This window comes from Anser anser (genome assembly GCF_964211835.1).
Source record: "Anser anser genome assembly, chromosome: 6".
In the NCBI taxonomy this organism is placed as follows: Eukaryota; Metazoa; Chordata; class Aves; order Anseriformes; family Anatidae; genus Anser; species Anser anser.
Window position 1 is genome coordinate 23,748,936 of NC_139726.1, and position 19,144 is coordinate 23,768,079.

Genomic DNA, 19,144 nt, shown 5'->3' on the forward strand with positions numbered 1-19,144 from the left:
TGTTCTCTTTTTAATCTTCTATCTTTTAGAATAGCCTCCCTATGAAGACATGCTATGGTTTGTGGTAGGCATACCAGACATGACATATGCTTATAATAACCTTCACTACATGGTTGATCCATGTGAAAATACGTTACAGGAATTATACTTTTTAATGCACAAATACATAAAAGAGAAATATCACCTAAAATGTCAATTGTATGGCATATAGGCAGAGGATGTAACTCTTTGACCAAATTTAAACAAAAAGAATTCATGGGTCTGGGTGAAGATTCAGCCTACTGCCATTAGAATAAAACTTACAATTGAAATAATAAGTGATACTTCCTTCAGGCCATTCTTGACATAATAAGAAGTTAAGAATAAGGTTGATGGTATTAGGGACAACCAGAGTCATGGCATCAGAAACACATTTATTACACCGTCAGTAATAAACAAGTAAAATTAAGAATAGCAGTGGACCAGAATCAAACTCCTAGTTCCAAATGTCACCAAGCTTTAAAATACCAGTAAAGTCCACATTTCAGATCTGTGGATAACCCTCCTCTCTGGCCAAGCCCAATTTACAAGCATAAACCTTAACTGAGTGTGACTCCAGATACAGTGGAGAACAAGAAATGTGTGGCTTTCTACCATGCGATGTATTTAAATACAAATTAAAACAAGCAACAGATGGACAAATGTCAACAATAATACTAAGGATATGTTTATGGTAAGGTATCCATCCATTTTATAAATTAAAAAGGGTGTTTTAATTGTATGCCTCACTTTAGCTGAAATAAAATAAAATAAAATAAAATAAAATAAAATAAAATAAAATAAAATAAAAATAGGCAAACAAAGCTGAAACTAACTTTCCTGAGGGGAATTTCTAGGCTGAGAAAGAATCACAAGCATTTGGCAAAGATAAACATAAGAACCAGCCAAAGGCAGCCTTAATATATGTTTGGGGGAAGGGAGGAAAGGAGGAGTTCTACCATTTTGTCATTCTGTGTTTTGAGTTATTTAACAAATGTCGGGATTACTGCAAAGAAATCAGCTGGATGCAATTATATAATGACAGAATGCCAGCCACAGTAACGTTAGAGCTCTAAAATAGGCTCAGAGCTCCCCCTCAGGCTAAACAGTGTTATTACACGCTGTTAAAAGACACCAATCAAACTTTATTACTTATACCCATTATCCTACCACTGAAAGATCAAAAAAGTATTTTTCTGTATATTTACATCTCATGATCATCATAGTAAAATTTTATACTTCTTCCATTGTGTTGTTTCTACATACTTTGAATTTTTGTCAGGTCACTATTTCGCTATTGTCAGGTCTTCATTTCAATCTCTTTGGAGCAGGATCCAGACTTTTATATGAAGAGAACTGATTTTTATCTGTGGCCTATTTTGGGATTTTATGTCACTTATGAGACGATCCAGAGTATGAAAGTTGACATAAAGTTGTTACTATTAACTCAACATCTGCATGTGCTGTTATAGTATTCCTTACAAGGAGAACTAATAGAACAAGTGCTCCAGATAAACAGTTAAAATAATCCATTGATATTCACTTCACTGCGTATTTTTCATGCAACTAATAAAATATGCACATATATAGGTACTATCCAAGAAGACTCACTTATGCAAAGATTCTAATAGATTTTAGGGGAAGTATTCATGTCCATACTGCATACAAGATTGGGATATGTTTGGGTGTGACAGCATATGAAAGAGATATTAAAAGAGAAATAAAATTTAGGACGTTATGTACATAGTAATAAGTACTATAATTGCTCTTTAGTGAAGATTTTTCAAATATTGCATTGCTTTTAATACAATAAAACAAAAATACATCACATATGGTAAACTGCTTTTGACTTCAGTGGAAGCAGAAATAGGGCTGATGAGATACAGACAACGTTTTTGAAGGTTGTTCTTTCCAAAAAGGGGACTTTTTGCTTGCAAGAATGTTGTGTATTACCACCATCTCAGCTAATGAAAGAAAGACTATGATTTTCTCAACTTTGATGGAGAAACAAGCATAGTAATGGAGAAAATCACAACTGCCTTGTTTCAGACCAGTTTTGATACTAGATATAATGTGCATTCAGTGTAGAACAGATTACAGAAAATTCTGCAAATTCTCAAGGAATAATCAACATGCAAACAATGAAGAAAAAGTGCTTTTTGACAGACTGCATAATTAAACTGTAGAACTCAAAAATATATATGAATTCAATGTTAATTAGATAAATTAAAGGTGTATAGTTGCACTGCTGGCTAATAAACAGTGCTGTAAAACAATTTTAAAATGTTTGAGGCTTATTAGCTTGGTCTTCACAACAGCACACTAAGGAAAGGGGAAACAACAGAAGGCCAGAGGATGGATAAGGAAGGTGCTAGGATACAGAAATAATTTAAGTGGGTTGGCAATAAGGTAGCAGCAGAAATCTTGTGATAGAAGGTACATTAAACTATGGCACACATTCGTGAGAATACAGAATTTTGTAAAAGCTACCCCTTTGCTGAACTGTTTTTGTATGAAGGTAATGGTTGAAGCATCAAACAAAGACAAGGAGACAGCAAGTAAGGCTCTCTTAGAGCAGATTTTGAATGTCACGCTAAACGAAAATTTGATCGACTTTAGTATGGCATTTGTAAATTTTATCACCCCTTTACTTCATATTTGCACTCACCTCTTTACCCTGTTTCTTTATTAAAGCAATTAAGAATGAGAAACAATTGTGGATTAATGTGCTTTTAACATATAAAAGAGCACAGTCAAAACATAGAAAACTCTATGTTACAAAGCATGTACTTATTAATATGCCCGTCATTCATCCTAAAAATCAAATAGCACTTCTCTGGAGATCTTTTAATCCAGTCGACCACTACGTTACTTGGTGGTGTAACTTACCTGGCACATTCAGAGCCAGATTACTTACTCTAAACTGACACTGACCTTTATGGAAGTGACAGCATTCTGGGAAGCAGCTGATTGATGATACTATATCATGGTACTGATGTTAAAATTATCATTAGCCTCTGTGGAGGTTGAAAATTTTGTAAAAGATCCCTCTCCTTACGTCAGGTTATGCTATCTATCTAAATATATTAATTCCAATGAAACAGTACAAAAATAATCATCATAATGTTGCTTGTTGTTAAAAGGAATGATGATAACTTTTTTTTTTCTTTCAAAGAGATAAACACATGTTGACTCAAAATGCAGAGGAACAAGTCACTTAACATTGCTCAGAGAAATTACTGAAAGCACATATTCAAACATATGGAAGTGTGAGAAAATCAGCTGTTTAAGGCCCTCCATCTTCATTCCATCAAATATGTGTAAAGGGAGGCACGAACCTGCCCTGTGAAACAAGTCTCCAAAACAAACAAGCAAACAAACAAAAAAAAAAAACCATATAGTGAGAAAACATCTACTCATATACCTACTGTTATCAATCATTTTTCGCTCTCCAAATTTCTCTCTCCCTTACTGTGGACTCCAGAGTTCATTCATCCAAGGCCTATTTGCTGGCTTGAGGTGGAGTCCAGCTGGACTTCCGCTGAGAAATAGGCATGTATTTTTGATGTGAAAGAATAAAAGGGTCCCTCCTACTGTTCTTAACCAGGAGCTGAGACAGTTTGAGGAGCTCTTGCAACCAGCAGCTGTGTCCCATATTCACAACTTCTTGTTTTTTAATTACTATTAAAAGTATCATCCTATTTCTCTCCCTCCTTGCAAAGGTGTACGATAACTGCTAGAGTTAAAAACCCACGAGCTTCCCTAGATGTCTAAGGTGCAGACAGAGTAAGTTGCGGACAACACAGTCCCTGGCATGCCCACTGGTTAGACCTGTGCTAAAAGGTGTAACAAAACATATGTAAGCATGCACATTTCCTCTGCTGCCACTGGTATCAATGAATAAGGGAGGGCAGAGGCAAACGCGGGAGAGTTCATCAGACAGTCATGCTGCAGACCGCAGCCTTCAGCCATCGTGTTGTACAGAGAAATGGCTGTTAACCTCCCTCTGCCATGCTGGCCAGCTCCTCTTTCTCCCACCAGCCAACCAGTCTGTGTTTGTGCCCAACAAATTGTGGGCCTTGTAATATAACTCGCTTTTTCACTTATAAGGCTTTGTTACTACCTCTTTGGTAGCAGTCTAACCTTTCTACTCCAAACTATAATGAAAAAATAAAAATAAAAAATAGAAAGTCTGATCTCACTTTAAATGCACAGTCTAATTACCTGAACATAGGATGTTAATATTAACACAAAACTCTGACTCAGTGAATCCTTAAAGCTGCGTGAAGGACTGTCATTTGCCGGTGTGAAAAGCACCAAGGAAATTTTATTAAAATTTTAATTAATACTAGCTTAATATTACTACATAACAGTCAGGACAAAAACACATCTATCTGTACCAAAAAAAAAGACCACTCAGACAAAGAAATCACCACTGGTAACCTTTTTCCAAATACGTGTCAGCCATTCATTTTCAATTTGCTGATCTTTCTCTTCTCTCTTTGGTTAACACATTCCTAGTTATGCACTTTATCTCATTTTCAAAGAAGGCCTCTATTTATGAAGAGTCACAGCCATTTTCTTCTGGATGGAAATGCTGCCCTCAAGCTGCCATTGTAACCTGAAACAAGGATGCTTCATTGCTTCAGAAAAGACCCCAGGGACTCTTATTCATACACGTATTTATCTTCTTCGTGATGTACACACAGATTTCCATTGTGAAGAAAAGCTGTGTGATTCCAAAAGGCTGTGCCTTTCAGGAAATGAACATTTTTTTCAGGACTGAGATTAAACTGCAGCATTTGGGGGAAGAGAGGAGGAATCTTACCAGAAAAGCACTTCGCTACCGTAAGGAACTGGACAGAGTCAGATCATGGTTTTTGCTGTATTTCTTCCTCTTCATTTCATCTCCTTTCAGATGTCTGTTCCCTTCCAGTCCCCCATCTCTGTCCCCCAAAATCTGTTGGTTTTCAGCTTCATTCTTGACCCTCAGCCACAATCCTGCTATTTTCCTGCACACTATCCAGAACATTCATCTATACCCACATTTTTAATAGCATTGTTAATGATTTGAGAGGATTAAATCACAGTCAAGATAATGGCTGCAAAAAATGAATAGACATGATTTTTATGATATAATATACTAGTATACTAATCATTTGAACAGTTAATTGAAAAGCACTAAATATTTTATTATTCATTTGGTATTCCTTCTCCTTTTTACCATTCATGTTCCTGTTTATTTTTCTTCTTTTATACCTTTTAAAACTACTGTTCCATCCTAATTTATCAGTAATATATGCAGCCTACTGACATACCACAGCACTTTAAAAAAATACTAAAGAAACAGGATTTTGGAGGGCACACTGATGCAGATGAGATGGGGAACACAGACTCCATTTCAGTATCTAGAAATCCTGGCGATGAAGGAGGTCTTATTTTTTCCAATCATTTTTTAAAAATATGACTTAAATTATTGTCTCTCTGAAGCATGCAGACTCATTGTGATAATCAAGCTGAGACTCTTAAAGGGACAGAACTCTTGCCAGTTCAAGGACTCTATTTTGTCTCCAACATTGGCTCAGACCCCTACAGTGGGATCTATCATAAATCATATTCTGTTTCCAAAAAAGGTTATATGTAAATTTATGAAAATGAACTGGTGGGTTACTGGTTTTGTTTGGTTGGTTTTGTTTGTTTGTTTGTTTTTGTTTGTTTTTTTTTTCCTGGCACAGTCACTCAGGTTTTTTTTGTTTGTTTGAGATTTTGCCTTTAACATTAGTACTTCTTTCACAGTACTTGAAAAATGCAAGGTATATCCTTCACACGGCCAATAGCTAGCAGAGTAATACACCAAAAATGATTAATTATGTTGTCTGGTATTTGTAAACACGGCCAGGAGCTTGCTTAAGTAACAGACTTTAATAAATAAATGCATTGGCTGAAACAAAATCAGTGCTAATTCTGTTCAGTTTGGGACAAGTTTTTTAGATTTTGAGTATGTTTAGCACCTCAGAAATGTGATTTAGAAGGCAAAGAAAAGGCTGTTACTATATTAAGCAACTTTATAATGTCCCAGCCCTGTGATATCCATGCTGTTAGAATCTTCCTGCGAGGACAGTCCCATTAAGTCATGTGATGATCCTATGACAGTTAATATAGTTACACACTTACACAGCTACATAAAGCTGATACTAAATTATCAAACCAGCCAAAGTTTAGTAGAAAGCTCCACATAGTCTGTGATGACTGCATGCAGCACTTTTCCACAGATCTCTGCCTCATTCAGCAAATGAATACTTATGCAGTCTTTTCTGTATATTCCCCACAGAACATGTGGCCCCAAATACAGAATTTCTCAGTTCTGTGTAGGCCTCTCTCAAGAGTTCCTCAATAAAACGTAAATGTATTTTTCTTAAAAAGCAAGAATAATGCCAAAATCTATGAAATAAGGTATTACTGTTTCTTGTGCTACTAGTTTCTTATTTTTCTGAAAGGAGAAAAAAGGCAGGAATTAGCTACCAGTTACAAAAAATATTACCAGTATCTTTGGATGCTCATAAAACGTTGCTATGACCTGACTTGCAGATCACTATCCACAGCACTTTTAAAATTTTTACATTCAAAGCACAATGCCCTTTGACTTTCATTTTAAGTGCTGAAATCTCAGATGTGTCTGTCTCTGCGAACTTCTCTTTCAAGGAGTACTATGTGAAACAGTGCCTGAGCGCATAATGGAGCTCTCCCCACTGCAAGGATCTGTCCCCAGGACATCAGCTGCAAGTTTGCATGGCTAGCCCTCTCTCCTCCTCTATTCTGATTTATGCTCAGAATATTGCAAGTATCTTCAAGTAGTCATATGAAAATGAAGGATTTAATTTTCACTTTGACGTAGTAAAAGATTTATCTCAAGTGTGTATATGGAAACATATTGAAGAAATTTTTTTTCTTCATTTGCAATTAGGTATTTGCTTTGGAATTTTTAACACTTAACCCCAAACACACATACAGCCACACTTAAGACAGATCTCTGGTAAAAAATCTGAGGCCTGAATTTTCAGATGTACAGAGCACCTGCAGTTCCTGTTCGCATCAGCTGCCAGGCCCTCAGCACTACTGAAACTCTGCTCTTAGTTTATAGAACACCATAGGCATATTCATTCTTTAATGAGCAGTTAGCACCTAGGTGTACTTTAAAGTGATAAAGGCGCAGATAAAGGAAGGAGAAAAAAGGTAGAGTTAAACTATCCAGAAAACCTATTAGTTCTGTTGTTCTCTATGCCTTATCAATCCTGTGTTTGACATCGTTCAGCTTAGCTGATATGTTCGAAGGTTAAGTACAAATGGCACATAAAATGTATCTCTAACCATCTCTTCCTCTCACATAAAGAACCTTGTTTACCTTTATGTAAGTACAGCTTGAAGAACAAGTCCATATGTTCAGTCAGTAAGGACAATGAAGGCAAGAAGCCACAGGAAAAGCAGCTCTCCTGGCTAGCACTGGGAGCTGTATTTGGAATGCAGCTATGGAGACAAACGCACACCTGAGAGCAGCTGAGTAGCTGGGTCCACCAGCGTGGCTCCTGCTGTCTGCATTGGAAGCAGTTGCTGGCCAGCAGGTTACAAAGGAAGAACAATCCTACCCTCTCTAGGAAGACTTCTCTGTGTTCACCTGTACTCCTTTCCTTATTTTCCAACCCATCAATTAAATTCTTCATTTCTGATATGCATTGTGGAATACTTTATGACCACACAAAATGACTTTTCACTTGCCAAAGCAATGCTGTTTTGTACATTCAACACTAACTCCACCAGCCAATTCTCACCTTTCCTTTTCAATCCTCCACTTGTATTCACTTGACTCTCACATAATAATAATAAAGTCGAACTACAGTGTTGTATAATATTACTTTACTAATATTTAGTAAAAAAAGCAATTAAGTCTATTTCAGTCTATTACATATTCTGTGTGAAAAGGGCAGTCTTGTGCTTTTCTAAGAGGGTATGAGCCTGTCACACGTTCACTGTACAACAGCACTGGTTCAGCAGTTCTCTGAGGTTGTTGTAGATTTTCAGAAACAAGGCAAGAAACAGAAATGTTAGCAGTTCTTCCACAAACGGCATCAAAGGTGCCACTCAGGACTCTCAAGGTAAAATTCATTCTAAAGACAAAACAATTTTAGAGGTATTCTTGAATATTTTGGCACTGTAGGAAAGACTTAGAAGAAATGGGTGCTACATTTATTTCTCTTGCAGTAGAGCAGTTTGAGAGATGAGTCAACAATTTCCCTGTGGTGGAACAGAACAAAGCAAATATTAGCAGAAAGGGCATGATATTTGTTTTTGTGCACTGAGTTTTATAAGCAATTACATAGTGACACTATTTTTGTTGATTTGTATCTGGTAAAGTAAAACTATATTAGGTTCAATTTTCAACCTATGTTATAGCTTGAGAAAATCATGCTGAGTTATGCTGATGACATCAGCCAATTGGTCTTATTAGTTACAACTGTTGAATGTAATCCTTACAAGCAGAAGAGCTATGTTTTCTTCTCATGAATGAACCTTCCAGACTCAGCCCTTTCTTCCAACAGTCAGTACAGACAGCAACCTGATAGACATGATGCAAGCCTTGGATCAAGCTAGTCAATGTTATATTTTAGTTTGTCTGAATGTCATTCTTCAATGACTACGTTCTCACTGTGTTCTCCCGGTATAAGGTCCTACGCACTAACAGGGAGCAAAAGGCCAGTTTTGCATCCTTGGTAGCTACAGAGCTCTTGTGAAAATAGCTCCACCAGCATGGGACTACAACCACAAGAACTGAAAGCCTGTAGGCAAGGACCAGCAAAGTCATACACGGCTATCATACAGGTGGGTCTCCTGCCTTTAGATCTGCAATGGCCAGAGTGTAATGCTGGCACTTTAAACTTTCCTATCCATAGGTCTGCAAACTGGGATCATTTCAGAGTCACTGCTCAGATTTCTCATTTAAACAATGATCCCACTGGATTTATTTGTGACTTCTGTCTATCTAACAATATTTTTATTCTTGTCATGTTTTGAGGATGAGTATACTTTCCAGGACTCATACATGAAGACAGAAGACTTGTTTTAGGAACATTATTACTGCTACAATGAAGCGTTACATATGATAACTTTAAAAGAACAGAAGGCTCCCATTCAGATACCTACTGAAGCGATACCGTGCCTGTACAATTGGACTGCTCAAACTACTTCACCAGTGAGTTCAAAACAAAAACTGCCTGAAACAAAAGGGCTGGAAGGGTTAGCAATGTTCAGAGCCTCTAATATAGCAAAACCCCTCTTTTGTCAGATATCTGAGACTTCCCAGCGGAAACATTTTGTATCCCTGCTGAATCAACAGGTGACTTCAGAGAAGAATCCAAAGTGTGAGATGTTTTGATTCATGATTACCCTGAAGAAGGATGATATCGTATGCTGAGATGACAGAAAGTTATGAAGATTTCATAAAATAATTTGTCATCACTGTCTTGATTCCATACAATTAAGGGCTTATTCATGTGATGCTCAGAGTGGATAATGATAGGTTAATGTTACGCAACTTTCTATTTGAAAGATTTTTTAGATGCTTATTATACTTTCCTCAGATTTACAGCTTATAACTGAAGTTTCCCATCCAAATCTGGTGTGTTTTTTTTTTCTCTCCAGATATATTGCTGGTATCCTTCTTCATCATTGTTTTTGCACACCGCTTACGCTTAGCAACTTAAATGCAGACATGAAAATGAAAATTAAGGAGTGCAATGATAAATAAAAATAATTAAGTAGAGCCTTTTCATGCCTCTTATTTTAATCTCACCAAGAATCCTAACACTCAGCTAATGAAAACTCAAAAATAGCTTTTAACATAAGTAAACAGAGGCACATAAGTTGATGAATATCCTCAAATCACATAAGGAGGCAATAACAGAAATACGAGTAACGTCCATAAATACTGACTTGTGATTCTTAGCTTTAACTGCAAAGACTTATGTCCTTGATATTAGTACAAATATCAAAGAGACTAACAACTGTAAGAAGAATTACTTTATGACAAAGGACTAGTGCTGTCAAAGTAATGATATTACAGCAGTATATCAACAGAAGAATAGCTATACTAACATCTATCTAATCTCCTATCCTATCTTCCGTTACGGCCAATAAGGCTGGTTTAGAAGGATTATGAGTATATATCATATACTGATATTTCTCCAGAATAGTCTTCCAGCTTCTAGCAATCCATACTTTAGGGACTTTCTGGCCAAAGCTGTATACTTATATTTAATTTTTTTTTCTTTCAGCAATTTATCTAATAGGTTTTCTTAATCAAAATAATTTTTTCATATGTCGAATACTAAACCTAAACTTGGAGGTAAGGAACTCCGTTGCTTACTTTGCTCTGCATGAAAGTGGATCTCTTCTGTGTGTTTCAAACTGAACACCCACTAGCTTCTTTTGGATTCCCATTCATACTAGAATAATATTACTTTCATTCTAATTCCATAAGTTCCTGGTACTTAAAATATTAGCACCATGGTAGGTGTCATGTTTATTTATTTGTAGTAAAAAATCCATTTTAGCTTTTACAAAAATGTAATGTTTCAAACAGATTCAGTGGATGGAGCTGAATGGGCTCAGGACATGGTTATTTCATAGTTTTAGTCATGAATTATTACCCTGAAATTATTAACCTTTGTTATTCTATGAAATCTCTGTGTATTTAACAGAGTTGAGAGCTTTTTGCCAAACTTAGAGCTTAACACCGAAGACTTAAAGCTTTTCTCAATGGCTTCAGAGAAAAAGGGTCTACGATAACTTTCTATCTCAGATTGATTTGGGAGAAAATAATAACAACAACAATAATAATAATAATAATTCAAAGTCCTTCCAAAGCATGAAGTTGTTTACATTGTTCTTCCAATATTGAAAACTGTTACACTGGAACAATGACTTCTGATAAACTCAGAGTTGAATAATCTTAAACCATAAAGTCTTTTAGAGAAGTCTACTGCGTCAGGCAATTTTAAGCCTTGAAAATTCTCATTTGCAGAAGCCTGAATGAGGTTTTCCAGAGGATAGCAATACATGGCTCTAAGTATTCAAACTCCTGAGGCCCTCCCTCATGATGCACTGAGGCAGCCCTCCCAACAGTGTTCCTACTGTGTGCACTGGGACTATTCTGCCAAAGGGGTTGAAGACAATTTCTCCTTCAGAAGCAAAGATTATGAAAAGTGAGACCAGAAGGATCATAATTCTTCTGAACAGAGGATAAAGCATTACATTCCTTTGCCTTAATACACAGTTCATTACCAAAATGCTTTTCTCCCCTTGAGTTATGGCAGATCTCTGAGAAAATAGTAACCTCTAACAGTTACTTTTAATTTCTCAATTCACTCAAGGTACAAAGATCTGTGTCGTAGTCACCACCCCATCAGATATCTTTCCGGAATCTGTGCAATGGAATTTGCATTTCTATCACAATGCTTTTTAAAAACATTGTGGCTAATTAAGTACCTGAAAAGCTTGTACATCATTGTTTAATAAATATTTTCCAGTATTCATTTATACAATCAGATAGTGTTTTTTTCATAAACTCTCCACTGTAACAAACTTGGTACTTGGTATTTTAGAAACAAATCAGAATGTGTTTCTGTATTACAGTTTAAAAGTTGAACTACAACTCATGTAGGTGTATCTGAGCTTACATTGAACTATCTTAAAAAAAAATACTGATAGCACCATAGCCAACATAGGATTTCCTACAGGCAAGCTGCCACATTTTTACTTCGGTCCTAGGAAGGTTTTTTAACCCAGACTGAATTTTTTACTACATAACTGCTCAAAGATCATCTCCACAGGAATGTTAAAGGGACTGAAACTCAACCAACTTCATGCTACTAAAGATAACCAGATTAGAAAATAAATTAAATATCTTCAGTGAGGCATTTTCAGAAACCAACAATAGACTCCCTCACTGAGAACTTAACAGTCTCTAGAAGCTATATTTTGTTGAATAAAATATTCAATAAAGGCAATGTTCTGGGAAAAAAAAAAAAGGAAAAAAGAAAAATAGAAAAAGAAGAAGAAGTCTTTTGATAGAGACAAGTAATGGTTTTAGATTAGGTTTTCCTCTTCCATCTTCACATTTAATAATGTGACATTTGCCCCAAAAACAGTGCTCTAGCTTGCATTAATATCCTTGAGTACCACATGCCCCTGAAAGCAGTTGTTTTTGTAAAATTTTCATAGTAGTTAATGTGAAAAAAAAGTATGTTCTAACAAAGTGTATCATTGGCACACAATTCATTCACTGCTCCACTATAAAGGAGTTTCCCAGAAAGTCTCCCCAACAGCATCAGTAGAAAACAAGTACGTACATACATACATAAGAAGTTTGTGTTTTTTTAAAGCCTTATCACTGAAAGTGGTTTACAAAGGAGCTTGCTGCTAAATTAAAGTCTACTCCCTCAAGGACTCTTATGTCTCTTTCAAAATGTTTTTAAAGCATTTTCCTCTTCAATAGATCACTACAACGCCATGTAAATAAAACTGATTAATAAGAATTCAGTGAGGAGAGAGAGACATTTACCATAAAACCAGGAATGCTTTGAGCTCTGTAGAGATTCCTTTCTGCCACACACAGCTTGGCTGGAAACATTCCACTAGTCCCACAATGCACATGTTTTCAATTACAAACTACAGATTTTATCAGAGTTTAAGTTAATTATTTTATACCTCTGAGATGAAAGCAATTCATGTTTAAAAACAAATGTACATATCTTCCTATTTTAAAACAAAAATATTTGTGCTTCCCAAGAATGGGCTGCAAACCCTTTGGAATGATTTTTTACTTTTAACATCATTGTGATAAGAAATCTATTCCTCTCCTGTGGTTTACCTCTCTTGTGTTATCAAGCCTTCACAGCATAATGAGATCAAAATTACATCTCATGGCAGTCTATTATGTTCTTGTTATTTACAGGCTTTTTAGGAAAAAAAAAAACCTCTGCACTAGCTTTTGTAAAAATGATCCAGTATGTATTTTCTACCCACTGCTGTTTTCAATGTCCAAACTGTATCAAAGTAAAACAGCCCAAAGGAAATGAAGCAGTTTCTGTCAACATCCCCAATGTGCCATATGAAGTATACATCCAGTATAATACTTGAGATTTATATGTTAATAATATCAGCTTGTATTTAATAAGTAAATCATATATATTGTTTTACAAAATAAAAAGAATCATCAGTTATCACAGATAAATCTCTAAAATTTGTTACTGAACTTTATGCCAAAACCAAAATTATAACAGTATGGACATGTATTTTCAAAACTCAGTGTTAATATATATAATACTCCATCCAACAAATCAGTGATTTTCCGTCTGTCTTCTCTGAGAGTACACAAAGCTATGACATCATGCTGTCTAAAACTGGTCAAGAGAAAATTTGTTTTTAAGCACAAATGTCAAAAAATAAGATTAATAAGAATTAATGTGGAATTAACTTCCATTGCCAAAAGGTTATTTTCTTTAAGGACACATGGAAAATAAAAACTTCAGATTTTTGAATTAGGACATACTACTAGTTTATGAGATAGGGGAAGAAACAGAGACCGAGGTTCTTCCATTTTGTGCTCTTGCCATGGCATTGCCACAGAGCTATAGGGAAGTTCACACTGTGCATCAACAATGATCAGTTTAGCAGTCTTTGAAAAAGGAAGGACAATGTTTGTTAATCTAATTTAGTAAAGCACTATGTGATTACATTTAAAAGTGTTATCTATAAATGTAAAGCAGACAGTGAATATCCTAAAGCAAAGGAATGACTCATCAGCACTGAGATAATTTGTGGCAAACACTCATTACTTCAGTTAATTTGTTGTAAAAAAGAATAAAACCATAACAAATATTATCTGGCCAAAATAGTACTGAACTCAAAGGGCATTCTGGAAATAATTTCTGCCATTCTAGTTTCATACTAATTGTCATGTAAATTAACAGAGGTAAAAATCACCAGCTGGAAAAGTAAAATGTTTCTTTTGTTTCTTGAGTGGGCCTCAGAAAAGTCTTCTCCACCTGATTAACTAACATTGTGTTTGTTTTGTGGACAGTAAAATGTAAAAAGTTTTCCTTTTCCTGTCAGCAAATGATGAATACATGTGGAACAGATTATTTAATACCACTAGACCACCAGGGAAGAAGATTTAGGTGAGCAGCAGCAAAGCTGTACCATTTATTTTTATTACCATGCATTAAAAATTACGTTTACAGATAATTGTTTTTCTCTCTCCAATAAACCAAGATAAAAAAAAAAAAAAAAAAAAAAAAAACCAAGGAGAATATTTAATAATACCAGACCACCAGGGAGGAATTTTAAAGTTGATTTTTTTTATGGACAAATTAGATTCTCTTTTTTCTTTCTTTCTTTTCTTTTAAATTTCCAATTATTTTTAACTGCAATTTGTGGAGAGAAAATCTGAAAATAGAATGACAAAATGAGTTTTCAGCTGGGGGAGTTTCACACAGATTAAGTTGCCCTTTTATAAGGGTAATTAGCTAATCAAATAGTCCCTCAACTCCAGCAGTTTTATAACACCTGTGTAGCTGCCCACATGTTATATAATGTTTTGCAGCTGTAGGTCCTCCTAGGTCTGGTCCTATTTCTTAGTATTCTTTGTCATTTCTGCTCCCACTGAAGGCTGATACTACTGCTATCTGTTTCTGTAGGAGTGTTCCTGGGTACAAAGTTATTGAACTCATTTCACTTTCCTGCCAGAAAAAAAAAATGCATTTTATATAAACACCTATTTTCAATTCCCAATTCCAACTTGAAATTGAAGGGTTGTGAGAAAGGTCATTTGCTTCTGTGATGCTCCTTATGCTAGCAACCACCCAAAATACTAGAAACATAAGTAGTCAGCTTGCTTATGTGAGAGCTCCAGATGATTTATCTATAAAAGGAATTTGGGGCCAAATTCTCAAGTCAACATTCATTAGCTAGACAAAGCTGATATGGGCTTCAAAGTCAGTAGTGATTTTGCCTAAGTAAAAACAGCAAGCCCGTCAGGATCTGATAAGCATCTGAAGCCTCAGATTTACAAAAAGAAAAAGAAATTAAGCCACTGAATGTTTAGCTGTTTGTCTATTACAGTATGAAGGGAACCAGATGTTGCAAAAGGAGTCCATGCTATTGTGTAGTGCTGGTCAGGTTCACACTATTTTCAATTTGAAGAAAACCAACAGTTCTGCATGCACAGCAGGGCCATAAAAACATGCAGTGACACATGAATGTGCAGTGAACTTTTTCAAATGTGCACTGACTTTTTGAAATATAAATGTTGGCTACTCAGCAACCACCTACAGCTCGTACTGCCACTGCTTAGATATGTGTTTGCTATCTCATAAAGTTGCTATAGATTTTTTCTTTTATGCTACTTCAAAAAGAAATACATCTGCCTGGAAGTCAACATTTGCTACATACACTCTCAACTCTATCCCGATTGTTTCGTCCTCAAAATACACACCAACCAACCATTAGATTAAATGGCAACAATGTACTCCTTAGGAAGAGCTTAAAAACTTTTGTACATTGCTCACCCATGACCACAAGACTCAAGCAACAAAGTACTCAGCAGCCTAAACTGGCATACTGCCCATCCATCTTGTTTGTTTCTAAGGAGACAGGGACCTAGTCTGCAGAGCTTGTGCTTTCACAGCCAGCTGCTCCTGGCATCGCTGCCCTTGGAAGTGTGTGGCATAGTGTTTGCTGTGGCCTGTTGCTGTCAGTACCAGCAGATGTTGCGAACGCAGAGGAAGAAAGCACTGCTCTACCAACAGTGCATTTTACAGTTCTTACACCTCTCTTTCCCACATCTAGTTCTCATCTTAACCTCCCATGCAAAGGCAGTTGATGCAAATCACTCTGGAAAAAAAAAAAAAAAAAAAAAAAAAAAAAAAGCTAGAACTAGGAGAGGCAAGTAGCATAGCACATAGCAGTTGCCCAGAGCAACATCTATCTGATGAATGAAATAATGATGATGGACAACAAACTAATCCCTATTCCCAAGGTAAATTCTGGTTCACTAAGTTAGTAAAATCATCAATATCATTATTACACTTATCTTACACAGCAGCTGCACTGTCCCTGCTGTTATATTTTATTTTGACCACCTTAGTAAAAAATCTTCACCATAGTTATTCAAATGTGTAGGCTCTGATATCAAGGGAGAAAAATAGCAAACTGAGACATTGTTAGTGAGTTTACAAGACGATTTTATTCCAACAGTTGTACGAAGTGGATAATGAAGATATTTACAATGTTGATTCTAATTCCTCTGCCCCTGGTCTTGAAATGCAGTGCCTTTCTTGGCACTGGAATTGTCTTGCTAGTATTTTACTTTAATTTTGCCTGTTGAATGAGTGAACATAAGAAGAAATTCTGTCACTGAAAATAATTTGGTTTTGAATTTTTAATGCTAATGAGCATAGATTTATGTAATATTCATGATGCCTTGCACTTAGCACTTACAGTTCCTTAAGACTCAAAAGCACTTTACAAACATAAAAATGATATGTAAGGGTCACTCATAACATTTTCCTTAGAATGTCTACTTCCTGTGTCACACTACGGGAGACAATTCGAAGCAGTCCAGAATAATATAAGTGAAATATTATTGTCTGAATTTGATTTGGACATAAGACTTCCAGATGAACATATCTTTCCTTACAGAAACTGTCATAGGTGGTCAAAGCCCTGCATTAAATATTCCCAAAAATAACAACACATACAGAGAAAGAACACCTCCAAATAGCCTTGCTCCTGAGCACCCTAGTTCAATACTAGGGAATAATAGTACTGATGGCTGACAACTTGCTTCACACATTTCCTTCATTATTGCCCTATTTTACCCCTTTGGCAAGATCTGCACCATGACAGACCTAATTATGCAAAATCTCAAGACCTCTTTTCATAATTTTGAACTTCATTGGATCTAGGTAGATGAAGTTCAAAGAAACTTTTAATTGCATGAATAACCAGCATCTCTCTGTGCTGGTTTTGGACTATATTCCATCTGAAAATAAAAGAATTTCTTTTCCTGTTAAGACAGTACAGCCTAAATCCCAATTGCCAATGTTTTCTTTACCAGCTACTGTGTTCCATGCAATATGGAAGCATTTATTGTATTGCTTTCTCTGGGAAGATATTAAATTTCAACTGTAATTTCTGTAATGCCGTATGTGTAAAAGAGCTTGATTCATGCATGCTGCATGAAAAACTCTAGCCACTCCAATGATTTGTTGTCACTGACATACAAAGAAAACCATATTTGGTAAATTTAGTCTCTTTCCCTTGTTTCCCTGTTCTAACTTCATAATTGTCAGGAACGGCTGTGTACATTGCCAATCACCTTCCTAAAAACTAACAGGCCTCCAACTGACAAAACTTCTATTCTGCTGCTAAATTTGTTTTTAATTATATTACAAGTAAGAAAAAAAAATGCCCCAGCTGTTAACACTGACTCAGAAAGGCCAAAAGGAGATGTTGAGCAGACATTAGGAAATGCTTCAGAAAATTCTTGTAGTTCATCATGATTTAAGAGTAGATATTTCTGGCTTTGAATGAACTCTGAAATATTCTTAGATGACAGATGAAACAATAGACTCTGACTATTATTTTCAGACTATAGTGCCTCAAATTCTACTTCAAAAACACGGTGTATTAACTCTGTGTTTGCAGGTAAATACTAAACTATTTGTCATAACAACTTTACAGCTTTGTGTTTCACCTCGTCTTGCCTTGATTGCTGAATGTAATAGGGCCTGCTTTATTATGCCCATAAATTGAGTCAATTGACTTATCCTTATATCCTGTTTCCTGAACTTAATGAGAGATTCTGCATCATTAGGAAAACACATCATCCTACAACAGGATCAAAAGCAAAGGAAGCCTGATAATAAGTCATTTGGATTTCAGAGAACATTCACAGGCAAACTTTTGGTGGTTTGACCTGAGTTAGGACAAACAACTCGCTTTGTAAGTAAGTTTGCTGATTCTTGTGCTTCCTTGTAGATGACCCAGAAAGCACAAGCAAAACTGAGCTTTTATGTAAGTTGCATTCAGCAAAGTACAAGCTTTAAGCACTTTGTATGAAAAGATAACAAAACTCATGTCCAAATGAGCAAAAGCAGAAATCTAAGCAACAAATTAATAGCACAACTTCCAACAAAGTCACAGACATTATTTTTGGACATTTGATATATTTTCACTACCAATAAATAATCTCTATTATGAATATAACAGTGCCATCCTAGTATTTGAATGTAAGAGCTCCCATTTTATAATCAAAATAGGAGGACAAATCTTTTGAATCTTACCAGATTGAGTTCATTGGACATCAGGGTACTTGAACAGAGCACCAGTACAATGAATAAATCCACACCTAGGTAAAAGGATCCATTGGCCTAGAGCAGGACCCAGGAGAATGCAGTGCCCCTACTTAATTCATCATTACTGTGGCACGTGGCTCTTGGCACAAGGCACTATTTTGCCATTGTCTGTACCCACAGCATGTTCTGCCTAGCTAGAATGATTAGTTTTTCTGTGGTTTAAATACAAAATACTACCACCCTTATTATCTGTCCCTCCTCAGAAAATATAAGAAAATAAAAACTGAGCTACAATTTTGCATTCAATGCTCAGACATTCCCAATGCATAGGGGTCAATAGAAAGTTTTTCAAAGCATCTTTCAGTTGTTGACTTTTCACTTGTTGCCATGAAGATGTTTTTACTCACATCCAGACAAAGCCAAAACTAAAAATAGGGGTAAGGCTTAGAAAGACTGAGAACTGTGTGTATACAATGTTTTCATGAGAGTTGAAAAGCAAACAGTGGAACTATTACAAATAAAGCTGTTTTCATGCCCCTTTTCAGCTATTTTTTTTTTCTGAACAGAAAACTCATGAGATTTTGATTGCAGCCATTAAACAAACTTCAGTTTTTTTTCTTTAATATGATTTGCATATGTATGTGTAATGCCTTGACTTCCTGTCCTTGGGAATTCACACATTACTAATAGTCATTTTTTATTTATTGTTGTCTTTA

General features: G+C 35.8%; 1 protein-coding gene and 1 long non-coding RNA gene across 3 annotated transcripts in view; one reads left to right on the plus strand and one right to left on the minus strand.

Moving 5' to 3' along the window:
• Positions 1 to 19,144, minus strand: part of LOC310901464 (uncharacterized protein) — a 425,578-nt gene that overhangs the window by 352,228 nt on the left and 54,206 nt on the right. The gene's annotated exons all lie outside the window — the stretch shown is intronic.
• Positions 4,571 to 10,359, plus strand: LOC310901630. Of its 2 annotated transcripts, XR_014585965.1 has the most exons (4): positions 4,571 to 4,866; positions 8,739 to 8,892; positions 9,086 to 9,262; positions 9,356 to 10,359. It is a non-coding gene; the product is annotated as an uncharacterized lncRNA (long non-coding RNA). The 2 variants fall into 2 exon arrangements; XR_014585964.1 differs by having other exon boundaries at positions 8,739 to 9,262.